The sequence below is a fragment of the Miscanthus floridulus genome, unplaced genomic scaffold (assembly GCF_019320115.1).
Source record: "Miscanthus floridulus cultivar M001 unplaced genomic scaffold, ASM1932011v1 fs_364_2_3, whole genome shotgun sequence".
NCBI classification, from domain to species: Eukaryota; Viridiplantae; Streptophyta; class Magnoliopsida; order Poales; family Poaceae; genus Miscanthus; species Miscanthus floridulus.
The window spans coordinates 1-17,160 of NW_027096645.1; the positions used below are offsets into that span (position 1 = coordinate 1).

The 17,160-nt window shown below is 47.1% G+C and overlaps 1 pseudogene; it reads left to right on the forward strand.

Moving 5' to 3' along the window:
• Window positions 1-8,253: 8,253 nt before the first annotated feature.
• LOC136531495 (disease resistance protein RGA5-like) lies at window positions 8,254-13,722 on the forward strand (annotated as a pseudogene).
• Window positions 13,723-17,160: the final 3,438 nt, after the last annotated feature.

Genomic DNA, 17,160 nt, shown 5'->3' on the forward strand with positions numbered 1-17,160 from the left:
CTTGCAAACGAACGATGTGTTGCGACAGAGTCCCTGCATCTGCATGTAGGTCGGCTGGTTTTGGCTAACCAAACAGCAGGAGAAAAATAAAAACCAACACGAGCGATGCCACGGGGAGTCCGTGCAGTCTACAGCATGGATTAGCCCGTTGATGGGCAGAACCTTCGAACTCCTGGGCCTAGATGGGCCATAGATGTGCTTTTTGATCTGTATGGCGAGTCATGGCCCGCCTAGGGAGGCAAAATGTCTGGCGAGTCTTCCGAGGGAAAGGATAGGGATTTCGTGCGCATATCCCATGGCGTGACGTTGTGGCAGATCGTGGCAGGCGTGGGGATCTTGGCGAACGATTGGTTTCCTCGCAACCGTCGCCCCTATAAAACCAAAGGGTTTGCCCTCAGGGTTTCATACCTTGCCTTCTTGCCTTCGCATCTGCAACCAACGCCGCCAATCGCCTAGGCTTCCCGCATCCGCGTCCCAGCCGCCATCGAGCTCGCATCCACCTGGCCCCATCTTCTAATGGATTAGTGGTGCCGCTCTGACATCACCTTCCAACGCATGGAGGGTCGCGTCCATCGTGGTCTTCTCTGCGTGCGGACCGTGGCCAAGGAGTCGCTACGGCCCGGCCAGGAGGATGTGCCATCACCGCCCGATGGCTACGTGATGTTGTTCGTGCACTTCCATGAGCACGGGTTTGCTACCCTTGCTCATAGATTTCTTCAGGGGCTGCTGCACTACTACAAGATTGAGTTGCAGCACCTCAATCCCAATACAATCGAGCACATGGCGGCATTCGTTGCCCTGTGTGAGGGATTTCTAGGGATCAGTCCCCACTTTGATCTATGGTGGCACTTCTTCGCCGTCACCCTCTAGAAAAAGAGGGAGAAGCAGTAGGAGCTGAATACGTTGATGGGATGCGTCGACATCCACCTCCGAAACAACCGGGTCGGTGAGTACCCATCGATGCGGCTGTCGACCTCCAACAAGGGGTGGCATTCGCATTAGTTTTATCTCAAGAACGACGTAGCCGCCCCCCTGCCGGAGTTCACCGGGCGCCTAATCGAAGAGGCCCTGGATTCATGAAGGAAGTGGGGTGTCCAGGAGAAGGACAAGAAGAAGATCCAAGACCACCTCACTGCCATCCGCATCTAGAAGGTGAGGGGCCTAAAGGGGCCGGGCATCATCGGGGCCTACCACACAAGGATGGTGGTGCCATTGATGAAGCGCGTGCTTCCACTGTATACGATGGCGCCCGAGGCGTCATTCAATGGGACAGCGCTTGCTAAGGGAGCGCTCTCCCACTCTGAAGTCACACAGCACATCAAGGAGGCGATGGAGCCTTTGCGGGATGACACGGGCGCCCCCCTTGATTTTGTGTACCTGGTGCCGGGGCATCCTCCGATGCGGCCAGAATCAGGATACGTCGTCTTTGTAAGTTTCCCTCCTCATGCCTCCTCTTCAATTGAACTCCCGACCCCATGAAACTAACACTAAGATTGGGGGATCAACCGAGGGACCTCGTCCTCATGGATCACCCAGCTTCGTTGCCGAGGGATTCGTTCGTGAGGGCGGTGAATCACGCCGAGGGCGAGTGGCTTAGGAAGGTGAAGGAGGACAAGGGGAAGAAGAGGCAGCGGAAGCTGTTGGCGCGAGAGCGAGGGGAGGACACCGACAACAACGATGACGACGATGAGGAAGACGATGATGAGGTAGTCGATGACACCGAGTGGGATGACCTAGATAGTGAGGATGTGCTGATAGGTATCCGCTCATCCTTGCAGGGGTCGAGACCCTTCACGTTCCATGGAGGGAAGGGTGCGTTCGTGTAGCCGACGAAGACGGGCCGGACCATCGGCCTGCCCTAGGAGCAAACAGGGGTGGGTGGATCTGCCGCCGCACTCGAGGTGCCAGCGGAGGCGGGTGGCTCCGTCGTGCCCCCCAAGATGCAAGGGGAGAGAGCCCCTCTGCCCGGGAGTAGGGGGCGGGCTCAAAATGGCCCCGCACCGACGAGGCAGAGCAGGGATCTGGGGGTTCGCCCCCCAAACGTATCTGCCGCCCAACAGCGCCGATATAAGTCACCAGCTCCTCTATTTTTCTCTGTTTTCTCTATTTTCATCATGACTTATGCCTTTTATTTCTTGTAGTGTCGTGAGGCGGTGCAACCCTTTGGCGCTGGCACCGAAGAAGAGCGTCGCCCTTCAAGTGAGGCTGTAGCCGTTGGTTGGCATCACACCCGTTTCGAGCGGGAGCGATGCCGGTGTGACTGCATCACCGGCCGGTCAGGCGCCGTCCACGGTGGCGCCCATGCCCTCGGCGGGACAAGGGGGCGCACGGGCTCGAGGGATGCCTTCGGAGGTCACTGAGCGACCGACAATGGAGGTGATACCGCTGCCAACGACGGGGCGGACGGAGCTGCCAACCGCGCTCGTGGCGCCGACCACGGTGGGCGCGACGCAGCCGGACAAGGCCCCACCGACGTAGGCGGAGGTGGTGGCGGCTATGATAGGCGGGCCATAGCCAGACGCTACCATTGTGGTGCCCGAGGCAGCGGTGCGACCCGCGCCACCAGTGGCCCAAGCGACAGCACCCGATGTGGGCCAGACGGAGGGGGACGCGGCCAAGGGGTCCCCGGACATAGTGGTGGTGGCAGAGAGGACCGGTGGGGAAGCATCCCTGGCCCTGACGTTGGGGGGCAGTGACTCGCTCGCACGGAGCGAGCCCCTGCTCCAATGGACAAATCCATAGGAGCCAACGTCGACGCTCTTCACCCTCGACGATGCAACTGAAAGCATGGAGCCGGAGAGCCTTGACGTGGGGATTGCGTCCGCGCTGGAAGCCTTGGACCACGCCAGGGATGCCCTGCGCGAAGTCATCGTACCCACTGGCCGGGTATTCGCTTGATCTTGCCTCTCGCCCTCTTCTTTCTTTATGTATTTTTTGTGTTCTGACCATCATCTCCTTTCAGTCCCTTATCGCTCGTAGCCAGGAGAAATCTCGGTTCCTTCATGAGCAGAAGGAGAACTGGGACTGTCTCATCAAAGAGGCGCAGCTACGTAGGGATGTGACCGCCTAGCTCGTTGCCGCCTAATAGAGGGTGGCTGAGCTGACTCCCCTTGCCGAGGAGGCGGACAGTCTCCGACTGCTGGAGGCCGAGGCCCGTCGGCATGCGGACGAGGTATTTTCTTATCAACATCCGGTCGTGGTAGATTTTAGTTACCAATTGCTTTGCATATGGTTTATCGTTGTCCACTTTGCATCGCACCTCAATATGTGTTCACATATGTTTAATTGAAAATATCTCTCATTTGTTCATATTCTACTTTTCAATCATTGTTCATGGCTTCCTATTTGCATCACACATCCATGTCGTTTGGCGTGTGTTCTATTCATAGTCTTTCATGTGTCAGCGCATTCTAATAGCATACTTGTTCCGACACTTCCTATATTTATCCGCTTATAATTGAATTTAGTTACTAATTATATTATGTACTTTTTCACCCTCATAGTCGTATTTTCCATCTTTGCATAGAACATTGACATGTGCTCGACAAGTGTTCAGTTCAAATCTTAGCTTTTGCTATGTGTTTGGCTTAAAAGTCAACATACTTATTGCTTTGTACATATATATACATATATGGGTGGAGGTGGAAAATTTAGATGCAAATTTTAGTGAGTTACTTTGTATTACTTTTCGTATTGGCATATATGAGTAATTTAGATGAAAACTAAGGGGTTATTAAGTTATTTTACATAATGGCAGCGGTGGTTATTGAGTTTAAGATTTAGAGTGGATTATATTACTTTTAGAGTAATTTAAAAATGGCCGAGATGAGTACCTTTTTTTCTTTTGTAGACTTATTGGCTATTAAAAAATGACGATTATGGTATACCAAATACTCTTGATAATGAGTTGTTTTTTTTTTGAGAATTTCTATGATTTATATTTTTTAACATGAGTGAACTTGACGATGATGGAGGGAGTGCGTGCTTCCATTCCGCACTGCATGCAAACGAACGATGCGTTGCGACACAGTCCCTGCATCTGCATGTAATGTAGGTCGGCTGGTTTTGGATAACCAAACAGCAAGCAGCAGCAGCAGGAGAAAAATAAAAACCAACACGAACGATACCATGGGGAGTCCGTGCAGTCTACAGCGTGGATTAGCCCCGGGTTAGTTGAGTAGTTTGGTGCAACCCTTTGGCTGAATGTGAGAAAAATGCTGGTTGCTTTTGTCAGGAACGGACAGCTTTCCCTGAAGAAGGCAAGGTTAGGTTCTCCAGGTCCAAGCAATTTTCTGTTCTGTTCTCTTCGGCCCATGCGGGCACAACTCTGCCACAACCTATTTTGGGGCTTAATTACAATCCCATGCCTCCACAAGATGGATGGGGCGAGGCTGATGCGTGTCTAATTTTCCAACTCGTTTTGGGCTTAATTATGACGAGCACATGCGGCGTTTCTTGTTGGGCGCTCAGTTAACATGGCCCACTCAGAATTATCGAAAATTTGTAAACCACTTGTCAACAATCTCTCATACGATCAAACTTGTAAACTTGTAAGAACATGTAAGAACATGTATTTAGCCCATATACTAAAATTTGTAAGAACTTGTAAGAACATGTATTTAGCCCATATACTAATTAAACTCAGCTTCACAAAATTTTGAACGAAAAAAAGAGGGAAGATGAAGATATAATGTTATTTTTGCAAACATTTTTTTAATCTATGGAATGGAAGCAAGCAGCTAAGACATCAGTGATGGGTAATCGAAGACCAGCAAGTTTCAACACAAGAACAAGGAAAATAAATGGTACTGGACGGTCCACAGAGAGGGAGGGAAGAGCAACGAACACTTTAATTTCGGCAACAAAAGAAAGTATGTATGTAGCTCAAATTTCAGACCACAATACTACCACTTGAAGAACAAGCTAGCTTCTCAGGACGTTCTTGAAGGCAAATCATTGCTTCAACAGTATTCGTTCTTAGACTGCTACAGCTAGTCCCCAACGTTGCACAACAAAATAAACAAAAGAACATTGATTACGGAATCTTGTTTTTTTTCAGTGGATGACTCAAGACAGATTTGTATCATTATTAGATTTTTCCAACGGGTTATGAGATCCTTAAAAGTTTTCAGAAACGCCCTATGCGCCACCGTCGCCCATGCCGCCCCCACCCTGCTCTTTGTGCGCCGCCGCCCAGCTCTGCTTTGCCGGTGAGCTCCGTGCCGCTGGCAAGCACACCAGTGACCTGCACGCGCCAGCCACCCATCCTTTGTGCCACCGCCACCCATGCCGCCCCCACACCCGCCCTCTGTGCGTCGCCGCCTACAGCTCCGCGTTGCCGGTGAGCACACCAGTGACCTCCACACGTTGATGAGCCTCCATTCGCCGAAGCAGCAAGAAGATGTTTGCGTTGAAAGAGCATTTTGTAAACGTATATTTCAAGTGTTTCAGATATTTCAGAGGCACGTTGCAAGTGTTTTTATCTGGATGTTGCATATACATGCATGTTGCAAGCATATGTTTCAAGTGTTTCAGGCTTCTGTTGCAAGTGACTTATATGGTTGTTTCATATGTTTCAGGAGCTGACGCAGGAATGCATGTCACAACAAGGTCTGTATATGAATTTTTTTTTGGCAAAGCAGCCTTGTGTTTAGAAAATCCGAGGTGGAGACGAGAATTTCACTAGTAGTGTTTTCCTTGCTTGTTGGAGACGGAGAAGGTCAGACAACAGCCTGAGTGGATATGTCTTAGGCTGATCAAATGTATGGACTAGCACTTGCCAATTAAAAGCAGCACATGGTAGAGGAAGAGGATGCAATGCAACATGGACCATCCCTGTCAGATATTGAGCCAGAGAACTGTGTGTATAGCAGGACATTTATAGCAGGATTGATATGGACCTGATGGCCAAACGGGTCTAGTGGCTATTAGGCTTTGCTTGGTTTGGGCCAAACAAAAAAACATTACAGGCTCGTTCTAGGCGTGGAACAGGGAACAGAGCATTTTCTAATTGATTGTAATATGGCTCAGTGCGTTGGGAACTTGAGCGAGAAGGCTTGTCGAGCTTATTCATATGCGAGCGAGATGCTGAGAGCTGGTCGGCGGAGATGTACATGATTGGTTGAAGGCTGATGTATCTAGCATTCGAAAAATTAATGGAGTTTATTTATAGATATGTCTTAGGCTGATGTACTTTGTTTGTTCTGATAGCTTGAGAAACTCAGGAACTCCTAGAATACGTTGTGTACAGCAGCCTGCTCTGATTTGTCTCTGCTCTAATTAAATCTAATGCTCTGTGCTGAATCTTGTATAAAACAATGGTTTTGCTATGAACTTTATCTGAAAGCACATGTTTGCGCATTTTGTTACTGCAAAACGCAGCCATCTGCCAAAAAAAATCACCACAAAGTAATGAAATAGTCATTAATTAGAACTTGCTTATTTTCCTTTCCAGTTTCCTAACATAGCAGGTGTTTTCGTCTTTTCTGAGAGCCTGCCGTGGAGCGGAATCATCGTGGACTCTCCCTAACGTCCACCGTATATGCTTTTCGTCGCCGCAGAGGATGGGAGAGGTGTGGCGGCCATGCGTTCATATGGTGGTGCCGCCTCGCCAGCAGCGCCTGCGGTGGCAACCGTCGCGATGGCCGCGTCCATCAGAGAGGCGGCGGACTCCCTCATGCGGGCAGCAGCTAGCGGGGAATGGCCCCGGCACACGTGCTCACGCGGAACCTATCGGAAGAGGCAGGAGCTTGCGAGTCCAAACTCCCTCACGAGGAAATGGAAGGCAGGTGCGGGGGAAGCTCCGAACACAGGTGCCCTGTTCTGTTGGCTGATTCATGAAACATAAATTTACAAAATTAAAATTAAAAAAAAACAAAAGCGGTGTCCTTCCCTAAGATTAGGGGACGGCGGGGTCGAGAAGCGGGAGTGGGGGTGAGGACGAGGACGAGGAGGACGTCGCTGGCGCACTGCCCTGTGTTTAGGGGGGCGGGCTCGAGCGGCGAGGGCAGGCAGTGGGCGGCGCGGTCAGCGTTGAGGGAGCTGCTGGCCGGGGGTGTGAGCGAGGAAGGTGGGGGTGGGCAGGCAGAGCACGAGGAACACGACGCGGGTGTAAAATGGATTGGTCGACGAATCTATTTTTAGACCAAATTTACTTATAGATATAAATGTTTCTAATATTTTCTATAAACTTAATCAAATTTTCTCAGGTTTAACCAGTACGAATTACACCACGATATTTAGGGCGTCCGAAATGGTGCTAGCTACCTAGCCAGCTTATGTGGAGATGAAAGACAAAAGCAAATACTATTTTATATTGAGTACATTCTTATTTTTCTATGTACTATTGGATCCATATATTCCTCTTTCATATTTTCGGACTACATGTAATAGATTGGTTATTTGTTAATGACTATTCTCTTCTAATTTTTTTTCCCAGGCCTTGGTTAGATTGCAAATTTTTGCAATCTGGACACTGTAGCACGTTTCGTTTGTATTTGACAAACTTTGTCCGATCATGGACTAACTAGGCTCAAAAGATTCGTCTCGTGATTTACAACCAAACTGTGCAATTAGTTATTTTTTTATCTACATTTAATACTCCATGCATGCGTCCAAAAATTGATGTAATGGAGAGAGAATGAAAAAACTTGAAATTTTGATGGGATCTAAACAAGGCCAAGTAACAGACCAAATAGCTACTAGATAGGTACTGTACGAGCGAGTAATTAATGAATTCATAAACGTGCGTGCCGACGGCGTCCACTTGCGTCCAGAATATGGTACCACCATGTGACAGCGACGCGTGATTGGTGATTTGTCAAGCGGTGGTAGGAGACAGCGGACATCACAAGGACCGTGTCCACCACGTCTGGCATGCATTGTGTGGTTCCTTTGTCACGCGTCAGTCGTCAGTCGTCACATGCAAGGAGTAACGGAGGAGTTGACGTTGACGTTGACGTTGACGTTGACGGGCAGTCACCCGGTTTCAATCTGCTTCAGCAAACCTTGGCGTCGGACGACTTGCATAGAGAGACCCCGAATCCGAATAGGAGCCGGTTTCGGGTTGACCCTTCCGAGCACTGTAACATGACGTTCCACGTACGTCATATTGAGATCGTATTGAGAGTCGTCTCGTCTGTCCACTCCTGTCACCTCGGCCCATCACCTCGGCCCTCAGAATCGGTCCAGACTCCAGATTCGCGCCAAAGCAGCTCCTTTTTTTTCTTTCTTTTCCATTGGCCATTGCCGCGTTATCTTGCCACAAGCGTGTATCCGCGTCCGTGCCCGCTCCGCGAGACCACGGAAAAACGTCGAGCAGTGGGAGACGCGTATGCGCGCCGGCGCCGCGGCCTCATCAAAGCGTCCGTGCCCACTCCACTGAGCGGTCGAGCTGAGCATGGAGCTCGCCTTGGGGGCCATGGCCGGCCTGGCCCCCAAGCTGGGCGAGCTGCTCACGGCGGAGTACGTCGTGCAGAAGGGCCTCAAGCCCGACATTGAGTCCCTCTCCAAGGAGCTCGTGATGATGAAAGCCTCTCTGGAGGACTCGTCTCGGGTACCACCGGACCAGCTCAGTGAGGTGGAAAAGCTCTGGGCACGGCAGGTCCGGGAGCTGTCGTATGACATGGAGGACACCGTCGACGACTTCATCTTGCGCGTGGCTAATGGTGGCAAGTCTGCAACTGCCACCGACGCCAACGTCTTCAAGAAGATCCTTTGCAAGGCCACCGCTGCAATGAAGAAGGTCAAGCATCGCCACCAGATCTCCGACAAGGTCAAAGACATAAAGAAGCTCTCCAACGAGTTGGCTGAGCTCCGTGCCAAGTACACAGTTAGAGGCGTGGGAGCTGATCTTGCCGCGAGCACCGGCATCGACCCCCGTGTCCTCAATCTCTACGAGAAAGAGTCGGATCTCGTTGGCATCGAAGAGTCAAGGGACAGAGTCATCAGGATGCTATCTATAGGGACCAAAGATGATGCTCATGCTCATGCTTCTGATCAGGACCTAAAGGTAGTGTCTATAGTCGGGTTTGGAGGATTGGGTAAGACTACGCTAGCCAAAACGGTGCATGATATGCTTAAGAAACAATTCGGTTGTTCTGCTTTTATTTCTGTTGGTAGGACTCCTAATCTGACTAGGACATTTGAGAAGATATTAGTGGAATTCGATAAGAAGTATAAGCAAGTCGACATGGCCAGATGGGATATAGAGCAATTTGGAAACGAACTGCATGAATTCTTAACGGATAAGAGGTATGTCCATGGCATTCTCCGTCCGGTTTTAGTTCAATGTTTTTTATTTACTAGTAGAGTGTGAGCAGTGTATACATTCCTATTTTATACCAAGCCCTAAGCATGGGCATTTGGTTCATTCGGTGAAATCAGTTAGGAAAATTTTTAATTTTGACGAAATGTTAATCGAATTTCAGTTATGAAAAGTTTCAGTTTTGGCCAAACATCTAGAAAAATCTATGGAATTTACAAATTTATATAGATTGGATTTTTATGTTGTAGCACAGATTAAATTGGTCAACAGATATTCCTCTCCCATGGAGTGGGTTGCAATGTTTACTTGCTAGAATCATGTAGATGTTATCGTGCGTCTAGGTTTATTTGGATAGACTATACAGATTTGCCAAATTATTCATAACTCTACATTCTTGTGTCAATTATAGGTACTTCATTGTTGTTGATGACATATGGGATGTTGAATCGTGGAAAGCGATCAGATATGCCTTGAAGGACAATAATTGTGGAAGTAGAATTATCATGACTACTCGTAATTTTGAGGTTGCCACAAAAGCAGGAGAGGTTTACAGACTGAAACCTCTTTCTCATGGTAACTCTAAGAAATTATTCTACAAAAGAATACAGAGCCATAAAGGAGAAAGTGTTGATGGTGTATCAGATGAATTGTCTAGTAAAATCATAGATAAGTGTGGCGGCATACCATTGGCTATCATTGCAATAGCTAGTTTATTGGTTGAAAGACCATATGATGACTTGTCAATGGTTTATGACTCAATTGGTTTTGGGAATGGAGACAATACAACGAAGATACTCTCATATAGCTACTATGATCTTCCTTCTTATTTAAAACCATGTCTACTGCACCTAAGCATATTTCCGGAAGATAATATCCTTAGTAAAAAGAGTGTCATTTGGATGTGGATAGGTGAAGCTTGAGAAAGAGGACGGCAGCCTATTTGAGGCTGGAGAAAGATACTTCAACGAGCTTGTCAATAGAAGCATGATCCAAACGATGGAAGACAGATATGATCGGTTCACACAATGGTTCCGTATTCATGATATTGTGTTTGATCTCATCAGCAAGTTGTCGAGAGATGAAAACTTTGTTACGTTTTTGGGAAGCATGGAGCAACATGCATCTCCAGACAATCTAAGGAGAGAGAAGAATACCAGCATGCCTCGTTCGGACAGCAAGGTACGCCGGCTGGCTGTCAAAAATCACCATGTGCAACGCTTCCGTGAAGACACCATGGACATGCCAGAGGTGATGAGGTCACTTAACATTTTTGATAGTAAAGATTGAGGTTATGGCCCCACTTCATAGCTTCAGAGTTTGCCGTGTGCTAAATATAGAAAACTGCTATGTCCCGATTAGCCTAAAGCATATAGGGAAGTTGTTGCATCTCAAGTACTTAGAGATATCTGACACACCTGTTGATGAGCTTCCTAAGGAAATTGGGCATCTGAAGTCTCTCCAGACACTGTACTTAAAGAAAACAGGGCTAGACGAGCTGCCACCGGCTGTTTGTTGGCTTACACAGCTGATGTGCCTGGTAGGTGTTGGGTTTAGAAGGTTGCCAGCCGACAGGATGGGGAGCCTAACATCCCTTGAGGACCTACGGCTAGACAGCGTAGTTGGTCGGAATGCCACTGAGGACCTGGTGGTAGCGCTTGGGAAGCTGACGAGGCTGAGGGTGGCCACTATCACCTTTTCCGAGGAACTAGATGAAAACTTGCAAAAAGCATTGGTGCAATCTCTTTGCAATCTGCAGGAACTCCGAGAACTAGTGCTTCTTTCTACAGGATCACCGCAACAGGGAGCCAATGCGTGGGAAGACTGGGAGACACCTAGGCAGCTCCGTCAACTGCTTATACACTGCATCATTTTGTCACGGCTGCCTCGGTGGATCAATCGCTCCAGCCTGCCGTGCCTCTGCTCCTTATCTGTGAACGTGTATACTGTTGAAAAACAGGACCTAGATAACCTGGAGAGATTGCCAGAGCTGACCTACCTTGAGCTAGGCGGTTTCAACTGGCCTCCAGGGTATACTGTTGGTAAGGACTCTGCCATGTGGGCACAGCGCTCAAGTTTCCTATGGGCGCCACGCCAAGGCTCGAAGAGCTGCGGTTTCGCGTTTATGCAGGGTATTGGAGCAGTTCCCAACAAAGGATGAAATCGAAGATCTTGACTTGGGCCTGGATAACCTCCTTTCACTTGAGGAAGTCACCGTCACAGTCGACTGCTCGGGTGCTACTGCCGCAGAAGTGCAGGAGGTAGAGGCCATGGTCACGCGTGCGGTGGAAAATCATCCCAACCGTCCAACTATAAAAGTGGATCGAGCACATGAAGGAAATATATTATCTGACGAAGAAAGCGAGGATCTGGTGAGTCCCTATCTATTAAAAAAGTACGTTTAATTTGCGTGGGTACTATTTATTGACCTGTTTACTGCATTCGGCTCCATGCAATTCTCAGCTTCAGCAACACATTCAACCACGTTACCATGTGCTCCGGTTGAAGGATGAGCCTGATGCTAGCTTCATCGCCCACCTGCGGTCGTACCGACTTCTTCAGAAAGCCGTTATTTCCGTCGACTGTGCGGGTGCCAGCCTGTGTGAGGTGGAGAAAGTGGAAGCAGCTTTTAGGCATGCAGCCGAGGTTCACCGTAACCATCCGACTATCCAACTGATCAGAACAAACAACTTGAGGTAGCAGCCTGGATTGAATTTTTTTTAGTAGTTATTAATGGAAACCTTAGCTTTGACTATATAACTTATCATCGGCGCTTATTTTTCCTTCCCAAACTCCAGCTGGACGACGATCATTTGCTTTGCAAACTCCAGCTCAGTAATTGATAACTCTTGTTTCTCCAGTCCTTCCAACCCAGCAGGTAAGTGTCAGTATGTGGATGTGTTTTATTGCTCCAAATTTTATTGCTCTATCTAGTTTATCACTATTCACTGTCATGTATACGTGTCAGTATGTGGATGTGTTTTTACATGTGCATGCTCAGTTGGTTGTTTACATGTGCATGCTCACACATGTTTTCTGTGTGTTGGAACTCTGAATGTGCAAATTGAAGGTACTTGGTTCCGAATACTAGTTTGAGTGATTACATAATGCTGCATAGACAATCCCAATGCCAGAGAAAAATGGGTATCCAACAATGATCTTATACAGTGAGTGGTCGGTTTGTGTTGGGATAATGGATCCCAACAGAGTGAGTAGAGATAGAGTCTCCGCTTGGGCGAAGGCTCAATGCAAGGATGAGAACTCAGGTGGGCTCAAACACAATTAGGGTTTCATAAATAGCATTTAACAACCTCCCTTTTTACACAGGTGGGCTCATGGATGATGGCAGGGTGCAAGGGCCTCTCGGCGCTTGTTTGCCGTTGATCATCCCTGTGGGTTGGGGGTGGTTCATTTTACTTGTTGTGTTCTTTTTTTTTTTGCTTGTGTTTATTGTATTCTTGATTCTCCTTAATGAAAAACGTTCTCAACAAGTTCTCGAAAGAAAATTTTCGGCACCAGCATTCTAGAACACAATCACCAACAGCTTTTTTTAGACATTCTATGAGTTATCGGTTACTGGATGTATGCTCAGTTTCCTTCTTTTATTAAACAAAGTTTCCAATTTTTTTCAAGCTAATTTGGTTGTTCTTGTTTCAGTTAGTAGACATCAAAGTTTGGTACAAATTAAAAGTTGATTCGCAGATAAAAAAAAGAATAGCTAACCAATTGAAACGCACCACGTATGCTAATCAAACTGATTTCCGTATGGCAGCCCTGATAAAAAGTGTGCTAATATCTGGAGAATAAATTTTAACAGGTTAATTGGTTTGATATGTCCTAAGATGATTTTAAGTTAAATGAACTAATCAAATCATCGAGGGAAACCAATATATCATGTACCTGGATGGTAGTTCATGTTTTAATCTTGTAATAGTGCTTTTTCTAGATTGAATTGTTTTGGATTAGGTGTATTCCTCGGCAAAACCACCTTATCTCATTATGCTCTGCTTGAAGAAATTCTGCGGTTACATTTTCCTTTACATGGTTGCTCCATCATTTGCATTTCAACTTATTTACTATATATGCAAATCAATATTTCAGGTAAATGTGAGTTGTTTAAGCACTGAAGAGTGGTCCCATTCAGCAAGATGATTACAAGCATTCGCAGAGCTTGTCATATTTGTGCTTCTTACTCTAAAATCACATTGAAGAGGCAGATGAACCACAAGTGTGAACAATATTTGTCTCTATTTTTATAAGAAGGTTTATATATTTCCTCAAAAGTGATCTTGTAGATTTTATGTGAAGTGTATTTTTTATGACATGGGCCATGTATTTCCTTGAAAACAACCATGAGAGTTTGTATGTGAACTATGCTTTTCCATTTTTTCTGAGATGAGTTGTGTATTTGCTTGAAAAACAAGGATGATATATATTTTCCTTGAAAATAATCATGAGAACGTTTGAACTCTAATTTCTTAAATAAAGTGATCATCATGTATGTGTGATCTGAACCCTGTATTCTCAATGCCAACGTGTGGGTTTTTGGTGCAAGCTGTTGTTATAGCTTGTCTTTGTTGTCTCTATATTGTTCATATTGTAGCACAATACTCATCTAGGTATTTTCTTATCAATATCTGGTTGTGATAGATTTTAGTTACCAATTGCATTCAGGGGCGGATCTAGAAACACCATCTGGGGAGGGCTATTTAGTAAAGGGTTGCTTGGGCTGGCTGCGGGAGGGGCTATGTTGGGCTGAACGTAAGGGATTTCTATTGGCTGCAGAAGACCTGCTTGTAGGAAATTTGGGTTCCGCCCCGGGCTGCAGCCCCCCTAGCCCTGGGCCTGGATCCGCCCCTGATTGCTTTGCATATGGTTTATAGTTGTCCACTTTGCATCGCACCTCAGTATGTGTTCACATATGTTTAATTGAAAATATCTCTCATTTCTTCATATTCTACTTTTCGATCATTGTTCATGGTTTCTTATTTGCATCACACATCCATGTGTGTTTGACGTGTGTTCAATTAATAGTCTTTCATGTGTCTGCATTCTAATAGCATACTTGAATCAACTTTGAATATTTATCCGCTTATGATTGACTTTAGTTACTAATTATATTATATACTTTTTCACCCCCTTATTCATATTTTCCATCTTTGCATACAACATTCACGTGTGCTTAGCTATGTATTTAGCTCAAAAATCAACATACTCATTGCTTTATACATATACATATATGGGTGGAGGTGGAAATTAGATGCAAATTTCAGTGAGTTACTTTTTATTAGTTTTCGTATTGGCATATATGAGTAATTTAGATGAAAACTAAGGGGTTACTAAGTTATTTTACATAATGACAGTGGTGAATTATTTAGATTAAGATTTAGAGGATTGTTACTTTAGAGTAATTTTAAAAAGGCCAAGGGGAGTAGTTTTTTAGAAAAAAAACAAAATAGACTTAGGCCCTGTTTGGTTGAGTTGTGGTTTTTGGAAAAGTTATTGTGAGCTGTGATTTTTGGAAAAGCTGCTGTGAGATGTCGACGACTGTGAGAAAGCCAAAAGTTGTTTGGTTCATCAGTAGTTGTGGCTTTTGTAAAAATAGTTGCCAGTCTCTCTCACTTACAAGCAGACACCACATGTCAACCACATGCCTCCCTACTCAACCCCCTCTCTCTTTCACGAGTGGACCCCATTCGCCAGGATCTTCTTCTTCCTCTTGACAGTACACAGATCTGCGCTACTGCACATCCGGTGCTCTCCCTCGGCGAGGCTGACTGGCCCTAGAGCTCCGCCTCTGGCAAGGGAGCCCCCAAGGCCGCCCCCGCCTCATAGCCCCCAGTGCCGCGCCCTAGCAGTAGCCGGCACCGGTGAAGAGGAAGAGAGGACCGCCGCCTCCATGCGAACCCATCGGATCGAGAGGAGCTTGTAACACCTTGCGTCCAAAATCTGCTTATATGGCCCAGCTTCCCACGTAGAACGGGCCCGGGCCTGCATACGCGTAGCACCTCTCTTACACTTTCGTCCTCGTTTTCGTGTAAAAGGGTTAACCTGGTAGGTGCTACGTTTGAAACGACAAGGCTTATAAGCTGGCCCTCACCCTCCTAAACTTCTAAGGTGATACTAAACCCACCAACTACAATCAGACATGTGTCACTTGGGCTACATGGGCCAACTTCACAGCTACTATAGGCTACTAATGGGCTGTGGTGTTACAGAGCTGTTGGCCGGGCGTAGAGGGCGCCGCCGTGCGAGCCGGCTGGAGGGGAGAGCTTCTTTCCTCGTGATACGTTACGTACCGGAATAGAAGAAAAAAACGAGTCAATATCTTCATAACCAGTGGCAGGTGGGTAATTTTCCCCCCATAAGCCAGTGAAAGCAAATGGAGAGCTGCTTTTAGATTTGTACTACACTAAAAGCCGCTTTTGAGCAAAAACACATATGTCTTTTGGGTCCTTTGGTTGAGCTTTTGGCTTTTGAGGGCAAAAGCTACATCCAAACGCCCAACCAAACAGGGCCTTATTGGCTATTATTGTTATTGATTGACTATTATAGTATATCGAATACTCGGATGATGAGTTGTATTTTTATTTTTATGAGAAACTTTTATGATTTATTTTTTAACGTATTTTGCGAGAATTAATATTGAGGGTGGCAATACTTTCTTTTTATGATCTTGAGGGGACGCTGTCCGTCCCTGAAATGATCTTGAGAAAATTTGTCTTAAGTATCGCCAATAAATTACCCAATCCCAAAATAAAAGATAACTGCTATATCTGTGCTAGTTTTATTAATGATGTAATCCAGAATATACAGTGAACCTTTTGTTATTTTTTTTTAGAATTACACAGTACAACGTAAACGTCCACAACGCGCACGTACACTCACCCGTATGAGCACACGTACGTAAACCCTATCCCTATTAGCACATCCGATGAACCGAGTCGACATATCTTGAGACAATGGAAAATCATATGTTTGGGTGGTTGGCCGTGATTCAGGATTCTTTTCGACACGTCACATTCAGGATTCACCTGCGTGCGTCACTTCATGGGATCATCAGGGCCTCAATCAAGGACGATGACGATGATGCCGAATTTGATGATGACGGAGGGAGTATGTGCTTCCATTCTGCACTGCCGGCAAACGAATGAATGATGCGATGCGACTGTCCGTGCATCTGCATGTAATGTAGGTCGGCCGGTTTGGCCTAACCAATTAAACAACAGGCACCAGCAGCAGTAGAAAAAGAAAAACCAACACGAACGATGCCACGGGGAGTCCGTGCAGTGTACAACGTGGATTAGCCCCTGGTTGAGTAGTTTGGTGCAACCCTTTGGCTGAATGTGAGAAAAATGCCGGTAGCTTTTGCTAAGGACGGACAGCTTTCCTGGAGAGGGCAATGGTAATGCTGTGCTGTGGGCGTCCATTCGTCGGACGCTCTTTAGTGGGCTACGACGCCAACCCAACTATCCCCTCTCATCCGCTCGGGAATTTATCAAAGAAAAAATACTCTTGTCCAGTCCTATCCTCTCATCCACTCTTTACTATCTGCTCCCAAGGCATGCCCACCACCGCCTCAAGCCAAGAGGCACGAACACGCCAAGACAAGTGATGCATCGGTCGCGGCCAGCATCTCGGAGATGTCGCTCCCGAAGCAGCTGCTCCACCTCCTCCTACCACTAGGGTACATCTGTCGTATCCTCCTCTGGGCGTTCGACACAGTGGGCCTTGGCGACCTGTTGGATCTCGGGGACGACCACCGGGCGCTGCCGCAGGACGGCGCAGCGCGTGGCTGCCCTCTCCCAGTCATGTGGCCGCTGCCTCCCCGCCGCGTCGCGAGTCGCTGCCGCTAGCCCGCCCTCCTACAAAAGCGTCGTCGGGCCGCTGCCTCCGGC